The sequence below is a fragment of the Telopea speciosissima genome, chromosome 5 (genome assembly GCF_018873765.1).
Source record: "Telopea speciosissima isolate NSW1024214 ecotype Mountain lineage chromosome 5, Tspe_v1, whole genome shotgun sequence".
In the NCBI taxonomy this organism is placed as follows: domain Eukaryota; kingdom Viridiplantae; phylum Streptophyta; class Magnoliopsida; order Proteales; family Proteaceae; genus Telopea; species Telopea speciosissima.
The window spans coordinates 4,828,684-4,845,168 of record NC_057920.1 but is presented as its reverse complement, the minus strand read 5'-3'; the positions used below and the strand labels follow the sequence as shown (position 1 = coordinate 4,845,168).

The following is a 16,485-nucleotide window of genomic DNA, read 5'->3' as shown; positions in this document are numbered from 1 at the left end:
TGTAAAGGCTACACTAGATAGTGATCTCTTGCCCCATAAAATTTAGTCTATATTTTTTGACCTTAAACCAAATTTGAAGAAGAAATCACACATGTGAGCTTACACCCCAAAAAAAATGACAGATATTAGATGAGACGTGTTGTTAAGTACATGTCCTTGATGCTAGCTACCACCAACCCACAATCAAATATTAAATACTATTTTATGTAACGATCACAAGTCACAACCATTTATAAATCCAAACAATAAAGCATGGAAATACCACCCATGTGTGGTTGTGGCACTACGGTCTCTTGGCCATGGACAGAATCTACAGTATTGGTATCGGTATTGTTTGTCAGCAATGTTGTTATCTAAAAAAGTTTTACAATATATATATATATACATATATATATATATATATCTAATAATACGTATAGGAGTGATAATGGGTCAAAAAATCTTTTTTTTCATCCAAACAAAAAAAATAGATGTAGATCCATATCACGCCAGTTCTGATTACAACCACCAATATGGAGGTGTTTACTGTAAAATCAGCATACAATCTCTTATCAGATCTAAACCTCGATCATGTTGTCACGGGTCCTTTTTCCTTTCGTGTACATCAATGGGAGCATGTTCTTGATTCGGTGTAAGAATTTATATGTGTTGAAGGTGTTGCTACTCGTGACGGACTCCTCTCACGACAAGTACCTATCGATCTATCATGTCACCGTTGTGAAAACAGGGAGACTGCAGATCACTTGCTCCCTGATTGTCCATTTACCTAGGCGGTTTGGTTTGGTAGTACCTTAACTTATAGTCCTCCAACAAATCATGTACCCAAGTTCTCTCAAATTGGTTTAATAGTTGGGATTTATTATATCGTTAAAATAAGAAAGTCCTATGTGAATCTCTATCCCATGCTTATTTCTTGTGTTGGTATATTTGGAGAGCGAGGTACGATTATGTATTCAACATTAAAAATTGGATCCCACAAGAGGTAATCACTGTGGCCGAACGAGTCTTTCTTGAGTTCCATATATGTTGTATCTACTGATGGCTATACATCAACATCTGCATCTTCTAGTACTCGAGTTTCTTCTGTGCCTAGTGCACCTGCTGTTGTTCGTTAATTGTAATGCAACGCAAAAATAGAACTTCAAAATATGGTGTAGATTTCATTTTCAGATATCATAGGGGCTATCAAAAAATATGGTGCCAAATTCCACTCCATGACTTCATGATCTTCGTGAATCTTTAAGCTAAAACTATGTTCTCGACAACTTAGAATTACAAGTAATGGCCATTGATCCTTCCGAAATTGCAAATTACAAATTTCATCTATGATGAAGCTACAATGTTTCCACAGAAATAGATTTTTTATGTTTGCAAAAGGAATCCAGGCCGCATTTATTTAATTTAAAGAACGCATGAGAGAAGCATGCATGCGGGAGGAGTGTCAAACTTGAGACGTGTACGTCAGGCCACCACCAGTGGAGCCAATCGTCAGCATAAGGCCGGGTCTCCGTTAATATCTGATTTCACTCTCCAAAATAAATAACGGAAATTTACGTTTTGGTTTCAAACAATTAAGTCTACCATCTTTAAAATTTCATCTATTTCATAAATCTATCCTGTATTTTGAAAGATTCTTACAAATGTACATCTATTATTAGATGAGAACAGTTAAGTGATGATGTCATCGTCCAAATATTAATTAAATACCCATAATACCCTTAATGAATGTGCTTTTACATAAGAGAAATTTACGTCTACCACCTCTGTGTTTTCAAACAATTATGTCTACCACCCTTGGAGTTTTAAAAATTATGTATGTATCCCTGAGTGCTAGTTTTTTTTTTTTTTAAAGACAATTTTGCCCTTTCTTGTTTGTTATTAATAAACTTACCCCATTCACCCTTGTTACCGTTGCATATCCTATTATCTGGAGCGACAAGGGTTCGGAGTTGACGACCATCCATTTTGCGATCACCTGCTTTTCCGGTGGAAGTGCTACGTTTGATTTTGTGAAGGATGTGTGGGCGATGATTTTCCCTTTTGAGACGATGGTATTTCAAACAAATGGGAGTAATATATGTAAAGACACATTTTTTTTTGGTGAATTTAAAAAAAAAATCAGGGATGGTAGACATAATTGTTTGAAACCACAGGGGTGGTAAATATAAATTTCTTCAATAATAAATAAGAAAGGGCAAAATTATCTTTTCAAAATAAAACTAACAGAGTTAGCATTTAAGGGTACAAATATAATTTTTTAAATTTAAAAAATGATACATGTAATTGTTTGAAAACACAGGGGTGGTAGACGCAAATTTTTCAATAAATAAATAAATGCAATGGATGTTGAGTACAAGATGTTGGCATGTCGGTGACCACAAGGCCCACAATATCTATTTTATTTTTCTTGGGCATGTGTTTCAGCCAGCATTGAACCAATCCACCACCCATATAAATGGAATAACAAAAGGATTGCGAGAGTAATGATAGCTAGTAATTTTGAATTTTGAATTTTGAATTTATTTGGAAGAGAAAATAATTTGAAAAAATATATTTTTGATAATTTAAAATTTAAAAAATATATGTTAAAAAACTTATAGTGTTTAATGTGTATCAGAGTTTGGAATATGATACCTACATTATTATTTAGTTATTTATCTCTTTATGAAATCCACCAACATACCTCACATATCAGAGCAAAAATTGTGAAGTCGTGAGGAATTTATAATTAGTATTGTTGGACCAAAAGCGTACATATTCATTTGCTATAAAAAAGTAAAGTTACAAATTATTTGATATTTTGAAGGGTGTTAATAAGAAAATCTCTTTTAAATATGGGATTATTTCCAATAATAATAAGGTAATCTCAATTCCTAGTTGATTAAAGTTGTAAAGGAACAATACATTTGTTAGGTTCTTGATTGATACGCTAAAAGGTACAGAGCTAATAGAACGTGTTAAATCAAGTCATTTACGTATCTCATGCTAGGTGGTCAATCTAGCGCACATACACTAGAATGGGCCCCATTAGGCACATAACAGATCATTACACTTTCGCAACCATCGTCCTTGACGGCTCTCACTGTAGGCAGCTTTCACTTTGACGGTAGGTAGTGTTTTCCAAGGTAACGACTCCATTCTGGTCAAGGATTTTTGTCTGGCGGCAAGTAGTCCTTTTTTGATAGCTTTTATTATACTCCAAGTAACCCCCTCCTATATAGCTTTTTTTGTGACTCGAACCCGTGACGTAATGCCTAACTCTGATACCAAATGTTAGGTACTTGATTAATACGTCAACAGTTCCAAAGTTAATGAAGCACGTTATGTCAAACCCTTTACCTATCCCATATTAGGCTTACCCAATCTAGCTAGTGCCCATACATTAGAGTACGTAGACTCCATTACGCACATAACAACATTTGTGGCCCTTCTTTCAAGTACCACCACCACCAACCACCCTCCCCCCCCGCCATGTCTATGTGAATCGCGCAATACGACATTGTGTTTGGAAGAGATATCTCGTTCTATTATTTGTCCTTCTATAATTTTATTCAATACGGAATTTTTATCTCCTTCAGTTCCATGCTCGGTCTAGTTCCCTCAATGTCTATAATATGGGGATTGGGATCCACCCTGATATTACAAACACTAGGATAACTGGGCCGGACAGAAACTGGAGGAGATAATTTTCCCAAATTTTAGTCATCTTCCAGCCATATCGTATTAGTTTGAAACTACCCCTCTATCAAAAAATATCTTTAGATGAACCAGTTTGTGTATTGGGACTTGGGCGGTGTGGTCATGGTATTGCGTCTTTGGGTAATCACCAACCAGATAATATATTAATGCAGATAATAATTCTAGATGTGTGTCTAGTGACCATAGCTTCCATGCTATTGGGACTTGTTCCTTTAAATGGAGAGAAAATTTCTTCAACTTGAAACCCAGAGAGAGAGAGAGAGAGAGAGAGAGAAACTTCAACTTGAAACCCATTTCATCCTTGCTTAATAATTACTCCATAATAAGACACAGCAAACGTTAACCCACATTAATTAAGGGTGGCCAGTGTGGAATAGTGGAACCAGTGTGATTCATGGAGAAATTTGACTGACCCCAAACCATCTTGAAGGTCGTCTATCTCCTCCCATAAAGCTAATAAAGAAGCGCACGGGCACGGAGCCCAACTAGGTTGGGTCGTAGTGTAACACAGTGTGCAATGTACCATCCGATGATCGGCAGAGCACGGATACACAGTTCAACACACAAGTGGATTGTTGGATTGTATGTCCGTACATTGCAGACCGTCGAATATGCACTACAGAGGAACCCCACACAATGAGCCATGCTATGGCCATATCTTAAAACCAAATGCTCATGACTCATTACTCATGAGGCTAACCAAGCTGGGTTATACTGATTATACTCTTTCAAAGAGTTCCACTACTGTTCTAAACATAGGGACTAGATCGGTCGGAACGGCTGATGATCAAAACCAGCCAAAACTTATCCCAATTACGATCGACTCGTAGCGGCTAACCCTTGTACGAAAACTGGGGTTTGAGCTTATTTGAACCCATTTTGATCAATTCTTTACCGATTCTCGGCCAGGGTCGCTATGGATTTTTGGCCAATTCAAGGGTTTTTATTAAGATCTGTTTGATTTCAGATATGTGGAACCGATTCTAGAATTTTTAAGATCAATTCTATATCAAAATTGACAGCCCAATTCGATCCTGATTCCAAGTTTAAAATCATTATTGGTCTCTCTCTCTCACTCAGAACATGTGGTTCCTATGGATGATACGCTTACAGGTTCCAACAACTCTTATTTTCCATTTATTTCTTATTCATTCTTGGCTGTAATCGTACGTGACGATGACATAAAGGTTTGAATTTCAAAATGAGAAGAGATGGAAGGAGAAGCGTATTATACACTTTTTTTTAGTGATACCAATCGAAATTTGAGAGACCAGAAAAGAAAACCAACCACCCAGCTATCATTGGACGATAGAGAGGTCCCACACTGATCAATTACTACTTTGAATCGTGAAAGTTTGGAACAAGTTGGGGGACTCTGAGGGCAAAGACCATTGACAACCCAAATATGATGACGCGCAGGTGGATTAACCATCATTTGATATGGAATCTGTTTGGAATCTCTTATTTATTAATATTATTAATATTATTAATTGAGACAAAACAAACAGGTCGAGATCCAAAACAATGAATGGTCGACGAAGTAGAGAAATAGGAATTGGCTCTTTCATTTTTTCTATAGTGAAAGCTGTCATGAGAGAATCTCTATCCTTAAACAGATTTGACATTTTTTTGGTGTTATAATTTAGCGCATTAGGGGTCACCCATAAGGGTCTATCCGTATTTATATTAAAAAAGATCTGACTTGTTACCGATAATAGAGGAGGAAAGGCCTCAAACCATCAGTCCAAGATCGATGTCCATAAAGTGATTTGCCATTGAATTCTTAGAATGGTGAATATAAATATCAACTTTTTCTTTAATTTATAAAAGTTTGTAATATTATGTCTTGGTCAAATGGAAAATCAGATCTTGTGGATTAAGAGATTTTCTTTTCATCTTTGAGTTTCATTGTTAAATATCGTCTTCTATTATTGAATTTCAAAGTACCTTTCTCAATTGAATTACAAAGTCAAATTGACATCAAGGTTTAAAAACCTAGAATCCAGATTTAGATTGATCTTGGCCAATTATGATCAAAATCGATCAAAATCAATGAAATTGGACCAGAATCAATCAAAATATAACCTAATCCTAGTTTTCGTACAAGAATGATCGACCAGAATCCAGATCAACCTCGATCGATTCCCATCCAAATCAATCGATCTAGTTCTTGAAACCCTAAAATCACCATGGATGAATCTTCGATTGAGGGAAGATTTTTATGGCTTTTCCCAATCTTACTAACCTATACAAATGAGGGGAAATCGAGGCTTCCACTTCTTCCAAGTTCCAAGAAGTAAAGGTCAGTTATATCCCCTATTATTTTTAATATGATATATAATAACTAATACGTGCATATATCTACATCACAATTATGAATGAACAAACCAGCTAGGCTTATAAGAGAGATATGAGTCTCCCACCAAAGGGGTATTTATGTAAATTGAATCAATATGATATTTTGATTTACGAACTTGAACGTTAGATGCTTCTTCATGTCATTGATGACGTGGATGACGTAGATCTGAAATAGGACGATAGGGTCTGAGGTGTAAGTGTGTGTGAGAGAGAGACCTATCCAAAGTTATGGGGAAAAGTTTGGATTAAGGAAGGTGGGAGAAGTGATCCATTTGTGCCCTTTTGACGTCATAAGAATGGACTACTGTTTCACCTTTCAACCTCCAAGAGGGATGTAATGGTAAATACATATAAGGAAGTTAGTTTCTCTTCACCCATGGTTGAAGAGATTCCATGGATCTAACCCTCTAATTGGACTTGGAAAGAGTATTTTCGATTTCATACAAGTGGGTTCCCAATTTTGAAGGAATTCCTGCTAAGATGACAGATCCTGGCGTAGGTGCCTCTACATGAGCTTGGGATGATCAAATATGAACTGATACCACTGACACTTTGACGACGATAGAAGCAATCCATAGAAAGATTTGGCACCATGCATCATCAGACGTTTTCGGAGCAGATTGGAGAGATTCCTTCATCGAAGGGGTTGAACACCCAAATAGGGTGTAGGGGTGTCAATGGGCCAGGTTGGGTCGGGCTTGCCCTAATCCCTGACAATACTAGAATTCCCTTAGGCCCTGTTTGTTTAGAGGGGACTTAGATGGGGTGGGAGAATTGGGGTGGGAAATGCTGATGTAGCACTTCAAATTCCCACTCCAACATTGTTTGGTAATTTGGAGGTGGTGAACTTACAAAAGCTCCTGGAACATTATTAATTGTTTTGTCTACTGATGTGGCACTTCAAAATCCCACCCTTTTGCTATCCAAAATCTCACACTCTCACCAAGTTGGTGGGACTTTTGGTTACTGTTCATGGGAAAAGTAACTTTACGTCAACATTTTCACCCCAACAAAACCCCACGAATACGTGGATCCCATTTTTTCAACAATTCCACCCCACCTTCCCCTCTAATCAAACGGTGCCTTAGATAATTAGGTATACAATAATACAAACCTATGAAAAGCCAACATGTAAGAAGGAAGGTTCTATTTTTGTGCAGCTTCCCCCTTTGCCATCACCAATTGAATCCTATTTTGCCCACTTAGCTTCTAAGGGCTTTTCATATATGAAAATTTTGCAATTTTTCATGTCTCCAATATGTGGTTCCAAGACCTCTGCTGGTTAAATATCCACTCTTTTGTATCTTTGGGTGCCCTAATCTTGCAGTGTAGGTCTAAGAGCTCGACATGTGGAAGTTGCAACATCCAACGATGTTGAGCTCGAGAAAGAAAAAAAAAATTGCCTTGCATCAAGCTCGCACCGTTGGATGAAACTTCTTCCACATATCGAGCTCTCAGGCCCACATGCAGTGCATTATAAGATGCCCGCATTGGAGAAGATTTAATCCTAATTTCAACCCCTCCCAAACAAAAAAAAATTTTGTTGAAACAGAATTCATGTTAATCGACCCAATTTAGTTGGAAAAAAGATTAGTTGAGTTGAGACTTAAAATCCTGTCTCCTTTGAGGTTGAGAGTGTGTAACTCTTTAGTAAATAATATCTCATAACTTGCCTATTAAGAACTTATCAAAAGGAGATTAATTTTTTTGGTTGATGATTAGTTTTGATGCGAGTAGGTCACTTTTCTTCTTACCATTTTGATTCTTACTTGGATTAGGTATATATCCATCCAAAGTTGTGTTTGGATACGGAAGTTACACTATCCATATCTTATGGCCTAAAAATATCATTCGATGCTTACTGCTTAGTTCCCCCAACCTGCGGCCATGAACGTGGCATGCAATGCATGTCTAAGGAGTTTTGTTCTCATTGCCATTAATGGGTTTTGAACATTTGGATAAGAACTCAAAGGACAATGTGTGGGTAGATACATGTGTGCCTATCTATTAGATTTTTAATTTTTTTTTTTTAATTTTTAATTTTTTAAATTTGGTGGTGTTGGTTTTAAATGATTTTAAAAAAGAAATTAAAGATTCGAAATACCTAACTTTGGTTTGCTTGTCTTCGTCCCTCACAAGAATTTCTTACGTTCAAGGAATGCTCTAGTCGTTCATCAGATTTGGAAGATAGATTTATATACTTACGGAATAGTGTGGACTGAATAAGGTTATTTTTTATTCTCTCTCTCTCTCTTTCATTGTTTGGAGTTTATTTTCACACGTGTGACTTTCTTCTGGTCTGAGCCACAACTTTGAAGTGCTCCTAATGAACACATGAAACTATAGAGTTGTTTTTATCTTGGAAGTTGATTCACAAATAGTCAATTTATAGGCATCTATGGTCTTGTGATGGTATCAAAGTGGCACGATTTAATCATTTCCATATTAAAACGTGAGTCATTTGAGATTTGATTTAATTTATACCAAATCTCTCTTACCATAACGATGAAATACAACCATAAGAGATTAGTTATCTCAAGTCACTTATTATTTTATCTATAAGTCATTATAGAAGACTTGGTAGCATATGGCCATGTTCTTCTTTTTCTTCTTTTTTTAATAATGCAAGATCATACTTCCACTTCCATGGCGTATTATATAGAATAAAATTCAGAACAATTCACCCACCATCGTGGTATGTTCCAAAATACCCTTCTGATACCCATTCCTACCCTCTCCCGCCCCTCGGTGAATGAGATCATATTCACCGTGGGTGGAAGAAAAATTAGTCCATTATTTTATGGCGTGTGATTCTTTTTCTTCTTCTTTTTTTTTATTCTAATAGAAAAATCTATGGAAACTTCTTAGCAAGGTGATGTTAAGTAATTCCATGGCTAACATACATCATTTAAAAGCAGGGGAGGAGAAAAAAATCTTTCTTCCCTTATTACTTGCCAAATCATAACATATTTGGCAAGTAGTAACTTAATCATCTAAAGTTTGATGATCTAATCATGTTTCACTTTTATTAATTTATTAATTCTCTCTCTCTCTCTCTTCCTTGCCCATCAACATAAATGTGCCAAAGAGCAATTTATAGGAGTGCAGGTCCTTTTCAATATGTTTTTTTTTTCTCTGGGCCCACCTAATTGGCTTAATATTCTCCGAATCTGACATCATTCAAGGATTAAAAAACAAAAATCGGGATTTGGATCGGTGCCAGCCAATTTTTATTCAGATCGGTCTACAATCGGTTGGAATGGACAAAAACTTGAAGTTAATTAAACTTGAGAACTGGTGTTTTCCAAATTTTATATATAATTCCAGCATGCTTCAATCCATAAGTAGATCCGCTCATCAACATGCCTATTTTTTTTGCAGTGAAAAACTAATATATAAATTTTGGTCTTGGATGTTAAGAAATTACATAGATTTGCCACATTTTAAATTTCACACTAAGGCAGTGTTTGGTATGTATTCTTGGAATGCATTCTATGTCAATTTCAAATTCTCAGATGATAAAAATATTTTTATCATTTGAGAATGCAAAATCGACCTAGAATACATACCAAACACAACCTTTAAACTTACTATATTCTTACATATGCACGCATCCCCTCTCATGTATGTCCATGCATTACACTGTAGTCCCTAATTTTCTTAATACAATATTTGCTACTTGGCAAACTCAAATAATCTAAAATTTAACAAGTGAATAATTTATGGGGATGTCATTTCATAGGGGGAGGAGAGAGAAACCCACGGGAATGGTGTAGGCTACACTTTCGGACACAAAACATTTTCCCTAAATTTATAATCAAAGGGCATAATTTCATAATTTTAATGGGTTTTTTTTTTTTTTTTTTTTTTTGGGTATATGGATCAATACAAAAATAAATTCTGAAATCAATTATTTGGATAAATATTCATATTCTAATCAAATATGAATCTTCAGCTATGCTTTTTTTTGGTAAACATGAATCTTCAGCTATGCATTTTCTGTATACATATAAAACAGAGAGGCGTGTCAGAATGCCATGTGGACAGAGGGAGTTGGGCCTAGGCTTGGGCATGTGCTTTGTAATTTCTTCTCAAATCTTACAAACTGCTCGACTTCTGTTCTGCTCTGCTTGTAAGCAACTGACAGTCTCACACCAGCATGGGTTTTGTTAGGCGTTATATGCCTAAACCCCCCAAATGGGCTCTTTGTGGGTCCCATTTGATATGTCCCACACGGTGTTTATCCACTACCAGAGCCCAAAAACAATGGAGTGGATGTAATGGATGCTTCAATAGTTCAATGTATCCAACTAACGGTCTTAACTGTTGACTGAATTACAGTTAGCTTGAGAATACTAAAGAGTACTAGGTCACTGTTTCTGTCTCACAGAATGGGGGCCCATATATCCTTTGCAACCCATCATGCACCATGTGAACAGTTTTTATTATTTGATGGGTATTCTCAATTTTTCGATCTGACCACTCTGAGGCTTAACTCTGATTCTCTGGCCTGAAAAAGGTTATAATTGGGTTGGGTTCATGCATAGTGCACTAAGACGGCCCAGCCCATTTTCATATGATAAATGGGCCAACAGGGTCATGCTGATAGCGTTTGCACTCATAGAACCTATTTTTCTCATGTGGTAAGAAGTTTGTCAATTGGGGCTAAATGGCAAAAGTTTATCCATCTTTCCCTTTACTTTATTTGGTAAATGGCATAAGTTTTGTTTGAACTTAAATAGAAATTTTTGTAGTCATGAGTCGGGAGAGGGTTTTCCATGCTGTCAGTGTGAGAAGGAATCTGCACACCACAAAAATGGTTGTGTTAAAAAAAGGGATCATTCGCATGAAACCCACATGTTCAAAGAAGGAGAAAGGGAAAAAAAAAACAAACATATGTGATAGAAAAAATTGTACTGTGTGGCAAACTTTTTCTGATCACTTTAATAACTTACCAAAATAGTAATGAAACTTTCCAAATAGATTTCTTAGTGTTGTTATATTTTTTTTTTTCAAAGTCAAATAATTATTTTAATTGGGAAGAGGGTTCTTCGAGCAAGCAACATATGGGAGCACACCAATGAAGGATGATGGAACAGTTTCGTAAATAGGGGAGTACGGAGGTCATTTCATGTGAGGAGAGAGACAGTGAGAGGGTGCTAGTGTATCCTTTGCGGTTGGTTCAAAGAACCTTTTCCTGTTTAATTATTGGGTGGAGGTTTTCTGTCCGGGAGCATGTGTGCCGGTGCTAGGGCCAATGGGAGCGTGCGTGGAAGCATCAACTAGGATGAGGTTTACTCCTTTCATGGGGCGGGGTGATCATTTCACTCCATCACTTGTTTGAGGAAGAGCCACACTCCCGGACAAAGTCCTTTTTTCCCTTGATTATTATATTTATGGGAGGGGGATCATTGTCAAGCTATAGTACAGGAGGCTGGAGCCAACAAGAGCGCGTGTTGAGGCATCCAATAGGGGTTAGATATTTTATTTCAGGGGGACAAGACCAGACGATCATTTCGCCCTTCTTGTGTCTTGACACAGGCCCCATGCAGTCTGGCAACCTTCTTTTTTCTTATATTTAATAACATTTTTAGTTAGATAAACAACCATTGTTGGCATGTATCCATTGATGTATTATCTTTTTCTTTAGTTTATAAAAGGCTTTTTTCCAAAGAAAAAATTATTGATAATGATTAAAAAAAAATGTATTTATGTGCAGTGGATGAGAGGCTATGTTGTAGAGATTGAAGTAGGTTCCCAAATGACATAGGACCAATTGAAGAAGTCTTACACATTTGGGAGGGGAGAAAAATACTGGATCAGTTTTCTCTCCACCCATTGGTGTAGAGAGAATAAAGGGAGGAAGGATATGATGGTCAGAAGGTAACTTTAGAAGCCTCCTTAGTCCAAGATCTAATACATAAGAATTGCAGTAGTGAAGAACATTAACTCTGTAGACTTCTCTTTATGGGAATGGGCCTTTTTTGGCACATTACTACTTGACATTCTCTTGTGTTTAAGAAGCTAAACAATTGTGGACTATGTTGGGAACGAATGCATAAGGAAAGAACCCAAACAATCACATACAACGCAATATGTTTACTGTGGTTCGACAAGATTGCCTATATCTATTCGAGAGAATAAAAAAAATTTCACTATTTCTTAAAAAACTCTCTATACTACTTTTCACTCACAAAGTATTTCTTTTTGCTTGTATCTAGGCTTTTTTCTTACAGAAACAATATATAGAGAATTCAAGAACCCTAATCCTCACACAATTACAATTTTATCCCATACATAATTGACCCAAAACCCGACCTAATTACAAATACAAGCCCAATTATAAATATGTGAATCTGCATAAGACAAGACATACCTAACCCCAATAGACTAATCCACATTAAGATGAACTTTGTCAACCTAGTTCATGGGTTGGCACATAAGGCTAAAACAGACCTTGAACTTGGTGGTTATGTACTAATTTATAACTCTCTACTTTTGCTAATTTAGCTTAATATAATAAGCCATTGCTCACACAATTTTTGGTATTAGTATTGTATTGGTCATATTAGTCGATTCGCAGTCGATTTATAGTAGTATCGATCGTGATCAGTATCAATACATGATTGATATGGATTGACCAATAGGCGATATGGTATAGAGATTTTTTTTTTTTAATATTGAAAAAATGATGTTGATGATATCAATTCTATAAAGTTGATACGTATTGGTATCAGTATTACCGACGACCAATACCGGTGTCGGTACTGTGAATTAAATGCTAATTGTCATTGGAAAAAAGATAAACTTTATGTACTAGTCCATTTCTATTAGAACTTTATACATTGATAGGCATTGGTGGATTGGACTGGGAAGTGGGGTTGGTGGTGGTGGCTGGAGCGGGGCTAGGAAGGGGTGGTGGCAAAATAGAGTTATTTTGATTTCATTTATTTTTAAACATGTCAAATGATACATAACCCCTGTTATTAACACATCCTTATTAAAGTGCATAATAGAATTGAAATAGATTTCAATTTCAATATTGAAAGTTGACACAAGGCCTTATTTGCTTCACTATTTCAATAAAATTGATTTCAGTTTCTAATAAATAAGATGAAAAAGCATAGCAAACACCATAATTTCAATTTATGACCCATTAAATTGGAATAGAAATCATACCAAAATAGCCCTAAGGTGAAAATTTAAACATCAAATATGTTACTGCCTGGCAGTTATAGTTTGCAGGTTTGCTTCATCAATAAAACGGGCATTCTATCTCCCCATTTCCTTAAGCATATTACATAAGTCAGGTATGCTTGCCTTCAACTTAATTCAGTTTGAAAATGTTGAGAAAAAAAATAATGAAAAATGACTGTCTAATGACATCTCTATTCTCTAAGATGTATTTAAATCATATAACTTTCTTTCAATTGCTCCTTGTTTTATTCTTAAAAGTTATTTAAGTTATGGATGAAAAGTGATTTTCATCATAATTTAAAATTTTATTTTATAGAAAAAAAAAAGTTGTCCTCACATTGCGATTAAGAAATCGTACAACCATCATTGACTATAAATACTTGTACCATATTTACGAATGTTTGAGAATTCTCCCTCACATTTGTGTGATACCATATGGATACCATCCGAACCCCTCGTGGGTGAAGAAAAATTCAAATAAAAAGAGAAATGTGTTATACTACAAGGACAAATAAAGTAAGACTAAAAATTATTTGATACATCAAGGGATGTCAATCATGGTTTGAGGCATCGGTATTGAATTTCCCGTATCGGGCAATCCATATTGGTATTGCTATCCCCCGATCCCGATACCTGACCAATACCAATGCGGTTGCATGGATCGGGTCAGGTATCCACTTTGTAATGGGACATCGCCTGCTACCTAACTCAAAAACCCGTGGGTACCAAACTGATTTCACGAATCACGTTGTCTACCTAAAAACATGTTATTCCCCGATTTCAGGGTACCTACCTAAAAACCAGCACAGAGGCTTCCTCCTTCACAATAATAGAATTGCGGCTGTTATATAGTGATTTTGCGATTTTGAGTATCTTCTCACTCCCCACCCCGCAAAATCCCAAATCTCCCAAAATACAAATTTGATCCTAAAAAAAAATTTAAGGGAAGTACAGTTTTGAGTGGTTCTTTACATAAAAAAAAAATAAATTTATTGCAATATTTGTTGCATGTTGTTTAATATTTCACAATCGGTCTTATGTTTTTTTTAGGAAAAAGATCTTTATTTGGTGGTGTTTTCTACACCCTTTCACAGGGTACCGTGAAATGACACCTCCGCCCCTAGGTAGATACCCAGGCATACTCCCCCATTGGCTCAAACGCTTATGTAGAGACCATGCGACCAAGTAAAGATCTCTTGCCTATTTTTTTGGGTAAATATCCTTTTTTATTATTTTTTTAAAATTTTTTGTATTTTTACATTTTTTTTTCCGATCTCAAGCCGTTGGTTATTCCTACAATCCCAACCAAGCAGCCAAGGGGCCCAAGCCCATAAAAAACGACTCCTTCATGACTACACTAAACTTTGCCGTATGAGATTTTTTCTCAGGGTCCAATCGATTCCAATTCTGATTCATCCAGAATCTGTCTGAACCCTAGAAACACATTGGAATTGGCTACTTTGGAACAGTGAGAATTAGGATCGGCCGATCTGATTCCAATTCTTGAAACTATGTGCCTGTTGTAGCGTAGTTTTGGGATTTTGCCGGTGCCCATAAAAAAGGAAAGTAGTTTTTCTACCCAAAAAAAAAAAGTAGTTCCTCTCCTTCCAAATATTCCATAGAAGATAATAAAGATATAGTTCTACATCGATTATCTGAGACTTTGAACATCTCTTAATATACTCGGGGGGCTATCTCTACCTAATGCCTTGAAGTTGTGAATTGGACTCCCAAGGGGTATTTCTTGGGTTTTCCAACAGGCAAAGAGAGCAAGTTTTTAGTTATACTTGTTAAATTCCAGGCTTCGGTAGAGCTTTTCAGCCCATGGGCTGGGTTAAGATTGGAAACTCTAGGCCCAGATCTGGGTTGAGACTTCAGGCCCAATTAGGAATATTGGTTTTCACTGTGGACTTTTGACTTGGTATATTAGATACAGGTACTTAAGAAAATAAAGGTAATACAATGTAATTTCAACATGAAATATGTTAAAAAGTTAGGTGGTCCAAGCTTGGATGGGCTGGGCTGGGCTGGGCCGGGATTGAGCTGAGGAGTGAGGATCACGAGCTGGACAAGAACCCTGATCACCTGCCTCGGTTGCATCCCTACTTGCCCAGCCCATGTTGACACCTGGAATATTCCTTTAAAAACGTGACCGTGCATTTTTTTTCTCAATGCTAAGCGGTCGGACCGAGTCCAACCTATATTATTGTAAAAAGAAAGGGAAATTTGTATCACTCTCTTCTACTATGACTATATTTGCTCAAACTCTCTTTTTCCAAACTTTTTTTTTTATGATTCACTAAAAGTGAACCAGTGAACCAGTGAACCCTTTCACTTTTTTCTTTCTACGTAATTCAAAATTCTTAAATTATGTTTTGAAATCAGTCCCTCTTGCAACACGCTCTTTCTCGCGTGCCCTCTGTATCCCCCATATGGTCATGAGTTGCTTCTCGTAAAAACAAAGGGAAATTTCTATCACTCTCATGCTATGATTATATTTGCTCAAACTCTCTTGTTACAAATTTTTCTTTCTTCTCGTTCCCTAGAAGTTAACTTTCACTTTTCTTTATTTCTGAGTAATTTAAAATTCTTAAATTAGGCTTTGAAATCAGTCCCTCTTGCAACACTCTCTTCTCGCGTGCCCTCTGCATCTCCCATATGGTCATGAGTTGCTTCTCGTAAAAACAAAGGGAAATTTCTATCACTCTCTTACTATGACTATATTTGCTTAAATTCTCTTGCTGTAAAATTTTTTTTTTTTTCTCATTCCCTAAAAGTTAACTTTCACTTTTCTTTATTTCTAGGTAATTTAAAATTCTTAAATTAGGTTTTGCAATCAATCCCTCTTGCAACACTCTCTTCTCGTGCGCCCTCCGCATCTCCCCATATAGTCATGAGTTGTTTCTCCTCTTCATCGTATTCCACATCAAGATACAATATACTAATGCATTGGGCTCCTCTATAGCGCGATAGGGAGTATAACGCACATCCAACGGCCCTTAGTGCTTGAGTACATAGCCCAAGCACTGCGGACTGTCGGATGGTGCGATACACTCCCTGTCACGCTACAGAGGACCCAAATCCTATAGTCACTCCCATTGCCCAAAAGAGAAGCTTCGACATTGTTTTGATTATCGATATCATAATGGTTGATAGCACTCTACATGTCCATAAGGTGGCTAAAGTGGATTTTTTTAAAAAAATCTTGTATCCACCCAATATGGCCCAATT

The 16,485-nt window shown here is 36.5% G+C and overlaps 1 protein-coding gene across 1 annotated transcript in view; it reads left to right on the top strand.

The window, feature by feature from the left end:
- Positions 1-4,124: 4,124 nt before the first annotated feature.
- Positions 4,125-16,485, top strand: part of LOC122661471 (protein EXECUTER 1, chloroplastic) — a 39,788-nt gene continuing 27,427 nt past the window's right edge. Inside the window, exon 1 of the mRNA XM_043856868.1 lies at positions 4,125-4,129. The gene's annotated coding sequence lies outside the window, so the exon portion shown is untranslated. The remainder of the gene's footprint in view (positions 4,130-16,485) is intronic.